Source organism: Leucopleurus acutus (genome assembly GCF_964270905.1).
Source record: "Leucopleurus acutus genome assembly, chromosome: 1".
Lineage (NCBI taxonomy): Eukaryota > Metazoa > Chordata > Mammalia > Artiodactyla > Delphinidae > Leucopleurus > Leucopleurus acutus.
The window spans coordinates 164,516,891-164,522,875 of record NC_139142.1 but is presented as its reverse complement, the minus strand read 5'-3'; positions in this window follow the sequence as shown (position 1 = coordinate 164,522,875).

The following is a 5,985-nucleotide window of genomic DNA, read 5'->3' as shown; positions in this document are numbered from 1 at the left end:
AGAGGGAAGTCCAGGATTCTGTGGGAACCCCAGTGGGTGTATCTGAGGTGTTTTTTGGTCACCCAGCATCAGCTTTCCCTTTTGGGGGGTACTTTCCTATGCTTTGGGGTAATCACCTCTTTCCTACTCTCAGTCTTTTATGTTTCAGGAAAAGCTGGGCCTACCCCAGACTTCCAGGGTGGTTGAAGCTCACAACCCAGGTCACAGAGATTGCTGTAGCAAAGGACCCAACCCCCCACCAGAGCCAATGAGAGGCAGGGTGACTTCAGTGGATTTTTGGGAAAGAGGCTCTCCCCATTAGATGTGAAGTTGAGTTGGTATGAGGTCCAGAGCTGCTGCAGTCCTTGGCAATCCTGAGGAGAGAGGCTGTCTGAGAATCAAGACAACCCATGAAGGAGAAGAGAGTCAGGCTAGAACACGGAGTCACGCAAGTCCTGGTGACATTGTTTAAGCCCTTGCTCCAAGCCAGGCCTGAAGCTAGCCCACCCCCTGGAATTTTCAGACATGGTGAAGTAATAAATTTCCTTTTTGCTTAAGCCAGTTTGAGTTGGGTTTCTTATACTTACAACCACAAGAGTACTGATTTTCAATATCAGGACAAAATTATAATACTGTATTTTACTGTTTATTTTATGTGATGTGAAAATACTAGCATTAATACTGGTATTTAAAAATTAAGTATTTGAAATTCATTTTTAAATTATCAGTGAAACTAAAACCATAATACCTTCAAATATAAAATACGTATAAACATATTACAAAACATCAACTAAAAGTGTTAAAGTATTAACATTATACAAACATGACTAAGCTAATATCATCCTGATATACGGTATTAACCACGACTAGCCCTGCTGCTTCCACTCCATCCATGCCTTATCTCCTGGTTCAGCTGGCAGCTCCTCCTGTTGTCTCCTTTAGGCCTTGGATGGTTAAGGTTGCCCTCTGTTGCTAGTCTCTGTGCAGCACTATCTCTTTTTTGTTTTCTCTAAACCCTGCTCACACCTTTGTAAACTACCCCTTTATGAAACTCTTCTCAATTACCTAGTTTGAGTGTGCCATCTGTTTCCTAAAACACATCTCAACCCCAAACCAGAAACACTCATGGAAGAATGTTACCTGCTACAGCATCCAATCTAGCTTGAGGGGAGGGTGATCAAGGCAGGTTTTCTTGGGGAGAAGCTATGTGCACTGTTTTGGAGGGATGGATAGGAGTTAGGCAGGAAAATGGTGATACAGCTCACCCCTCCAGACTGATCCATGGGCTCACCTCCTCCAGGAAGCCTTTCCTGATCTGGAGGAGCTGGGAGATGACAGGGAAGACATTCCAATCAGAGAGAGCAATACAGAAAGCAATACACACCAGAAGGCTGAGAGGTGCAGGTGTTTCAGCAAGATATGAACGTAGGTCATAAGGAGGAGTGGAGGTAAATGGATGGCTAGAGAGGTTGGCAGAGTCCAGGACTCTACTTTGCCCAACATATGATGTGTTCTTTAGTATCTGTCCAGATCAAGGATGATAACAAGTCACCCATGGGGCGTGGACCATGTCTTCTGCTTGGATGTTTGAATTGGTGCTCATCCTTGGTGAGAGTGAACCGGGTTGTGGTTGGTCCATGGGTTTCCCAAAAGCCCAGGAAGACCCTGGAGGGACCCTTAGTGCAGAAGACTTCTCTTTCTAGGAGCAAAGGGTAGGGGATCCTCTCAGCTCTGACCAAAGGGCTTGGCCAGTAAGCTCAGGAGGTGTTTCTTGATGAAATGATTGTGCCACTGAATATACATAGAGGGAACAAACAGCTGAAGCTGGGGATGGAAAGGAAACTAGTTCTGAAACTCTTATCAGCTAACCATGCCAAAAAAAAAAAAAAGTCATTCCAAATGGCTGTGGCTAATTAATGGCCTTGAAGGGTGGCTTCTGGCTGTGTGCTTAGACACAATGGTGAGCTTGGGAGCCAATGACTCCCAATGACTTTCTGCCCTCAACTGTGCAAGGAGATGGAGGCTCAGTTGATCTGGGAAGAGGACCTGGGAATTGGGGGGATCCTGACACTTGGAGGACACCTTCTCCCATGATGCTCCAAACCTAAGAGAGAAGGAATATGAATACTCAGGTGTGCTCACCTGAAACACAGGTAGACTCAGGGAAACCACAATTTATTTCTCTTTGACATGTGATGGAGAAGATGGGGGCAGGAAAGGAGAGGGAAAGAAAATAGCTATTTATTGGGTACTTATGTGACAAACATAAGCTAGGTTCTCTTAAAAACCTTACAAACATTGAGAGGTAAGCGTTATTTGTGTCTATTTTATAGATGATAAAATAGAGAATGAAGAGGTTAAAAAAATTTCTCAAAGTCACACAACTAGTAAAGGGTGAAGTTGGGATTTGAACCCAGGCCCACCTGGCTCCAAAAGCCATACTTACCTCTTTTACTGAGGGTCTAGTTGTCCTGAAAATTGACATTAATGGCGTCTTTGATTTAAGAGCTAAACAGCGTGTGCTGAGCCTGACACTGGACCTAGTTCCACTGCTTACTGGCTGAGGGATGCTGGGCAAGGTCTTGAACCTTTGTTATTCAGCTTTTGCAGCTACAGCTAACAGTGGATCATTGTCATGGAAGAGAATCTATTTAGAAGTTGTAGTGCAAATGGTCGCCAGAAAAGGATTATAAGGAATGGCAAGCTTTTCTTTGTCTTATATGTTTGCCACCTTATTCCCTGGATGGGGACAGAATTTCTCCTTGGTCAAGTCCCATATTGATACTTCCTTGTGCGTGTCTTTGATTCATTAACTTAGGAAAGGCTGAGAAGCGAACTGACCCTTTTGATCACTGTCATTTCCTCATCTCTGCCTTCCCCATCTAGCCTCACTCTGGAAGCACTGGCCCGAGTGATTTCCAGGGCCTTGGCTAAGGGTTTGCCTACCCGTCCGTGGTTTGAGGCTTGCCCTGTGTCATACAGCTGGCACCACCTAAAACTGGTCTGGAGCCATATTCCCTCAGCACTTCACATGCCACATGCCAGCTTGCTCCAGATTGCCCCAGTTTCTGATCTTCTATTTCTGACTTGGCAAATCAACCTTCCTTCTTTCCTCAACTCCCCTTTGGAGTCTTCCTCCCACTACCCTGCCCCTGGCTGCCTGTCCCACCCGGCTCCTGGAACCCTCTACCTCAGTGCGGCCTACATGGCCTTTACTTCCACTAGGTTCATTTTGGCTCAGTGGGCAGGACACAGGAAGAGTTAAGGCTTCCCGTATTATGACAGAGTCATGGTCTTCCTGAGGGGCTATAAAGTTGGACAGGATTGAACATGTCTGGTCTCAGGTCTAATTTATGAGTTTCACCAGTTGAGTTTGGGAAAGCTGGTGTGTACTTTGGTTTTTTTTTTTTTTTTAAATTCACTATTTTATTTCACTTCATTCTATTTTATTTTTGGCCACACCATGTGGCATGTGGGATCTTAGTTCCCCAATCAGGGATCAAACCCGTGCCCCCTGCATTGGGAACGTGGAGCCTTAACCACTGGACCACCAGGGACGTCCCTGGTGTGCACTTTGGATAATAGAGTAGCCTCTGAGGAGAATTCCAGACACTGAATCTGAAAAGGACCCGAGGGACTTACTCCAGTGTACCCCTTTCATAGATGGGAAAACCAATGGCACACAACTCATTTTTGGCAGAACTGGAGCCAGAATTCAGATATTAGATTCCCATTTTGATACTCTTTGTCTCATACTATATAGACAAGCAAGTTTTTCTTTGCATTTAGGATGTTTTTTCCCCCTAAGAGGGATAGTCATTTCTTACTGTCAGTTGCAAGCAGTGGAATGGATAGAGAAGATCAAATACAGCAAAGAGGTGATGTGTCAGGCACTTGCTGGGTGCTTTTACAAATATCTCAGAGACAACCTACCAATGGCTTATGAGGCAGATCTTTTCTGGATCTACTTTAAAGATTTCGAAAACTGAGGCTTAGAGAGGACAAATGACTCTTTAAATGACTACTCGTAAGGGGTGGAAGAGAGCTTCCAGTGGTGGCTTGTTTGCTTCTAAAGGCCAGTCTTCTCCTAATGCCACACTGTCTTTTAAAGTGTGTTTGTACATGTATGGGTGTGAGCATGAATACATGTATGAGTGTGAGTGAGAAAGTAAGTGTGCGTGTGTGTGTATTTGCAAAACTTTCCCAGACACAGGTGGACAGAACGGAAGCCCTGAATGGAGTGGCAATGGTCCGTGTCCCAGGGCTGCTTGATGGAAGAGGACGAGGGTGCTGATACATGGAAGTTCCAGGATGTCTGGCTTTGCATTCCTTCTCATTAGAGCTGGTCCAGGCTGCCATGTCAGGAATGAGCTGAGAAACCTTGAGTCAAGGCAGGGTGGCCAACCATCTGGGGGTTACGGAGAATCCTCTGTCCTGAAAGGGGCCCTTGATATTATCCTCAAATGAGGTTATACATGCAGTCCAAGATCTGCTGACAAGATGGAGAGGAGAAGACATTCATCACACGGCCCTGAGCACATAGCATTACTGAAGCACACAGCCTGCAGTGCCCTAGGAATTAATAGTTCATAAATCCTATCATAAATCCTATCATTATTGTGTGGATAATTATATTACATTTAAAGCACATGATGATAATTTGTTACATGTAAACATTTAGAACAGCTACAAATATGGGGACTTGGTGATAACCATTTCTCATTCTTTAATATTCTGGAAGCCTCAAAACTGCAAGTGGTCTGGGTCTCTCTTGACTTCTGAGGACCCCTGAGTGTGGGTGTTTATGTTGCTGGGATTGAGGATGCTTATTTGTGTGAGTGTGGGTGAAAGAATGTGTTTGTGAGCCTGTGAAGGTGTGTGTGTGTGTACGTGAGCATGGGGGTGTGTGTGTGTGTTTGTGAGAGAGTGTGTTTATATGCTGCTGGGGCACCAGAGTAGGACCACCTCAGCCTGTAGGGACTGGTAGGGGGAGGGAGCTGTCAGAGTGCTGCAGTCCTAAGACCTCAGGGGCATAACTTGATTTGATGATTTGGCTCGAGTAACCCTCTCAAAATAGAAAAATCAAGGACCCAGTGTGGAGGCAGCCTGTCTGGGCTCGGGCTGGTAATGAGGACTAACAAGGGTTGATGGAGCCCGGGAGCGATGGGCTGAGATGGCCCCGAGCTGCCTGGCACCCTGGGCCCTGCAGCCATCCAGTGCTGCCCAGCCTGGCCTAATGCTATAACCCACAGAGATCCTCGTTGATAAGGGCCGAGGGAAAGGGAGAGAGCAGCTTTGCAAGCCACGGCAGAAGGACAGCCGGCTCTATGGAGCCCCAATAGGAAGCTGCCTCTGTGGGCTGGCAAAGCTGAGATCCCTACGTGGAACTTCCTAGAGGGTACCTCAAGTACCTATGAGAACAGGGGGTCTTACCTAGCCCTTGAAAATATATTACATAAATGCATGTTCATTTTAGGAAACTTGGAGATGCAGAAAAAAGAAACAGGTTTACCCAGAGATCCCTGCTGTAGACATTTTGTTTGGTACCATGGGGATCAGGATATAAAGTCGGTCCATAAGGAGAAGTATTACCCTGGACAATTCCTCAGGAATGTGTCACATTGGGAGTGGACATCCCACTTCTCAATCTATACAACCCAACCATTTTCCTCTGGGGTTGGACCAGATCCCTGTTTGGTAGTTGAGCCCCAGAAAAAGTGGTTGGCTTGCTTTTAGGGGGCAGGTAGTATGAAAAATGCACATCCTGAAACATTAGATTACACTCAGCATGGGAGGATGCTCACATTCTGGAAGGCAAATGGGAATTGAGAGGGAATTTCAGCAGCCTCGTGTCCCCATCTCACTCATGGGCTCAATGAGTAGAGTGGCAGGTCAGATCTGCACTATTTAAGCTTTTCTCTGTCTCCCACCCCCACCCTCTGTGGAGTGCATAGAGGTGAATTCAGAGAAGTTAAATGCATGTATGATGTGACTCCACTTTATATC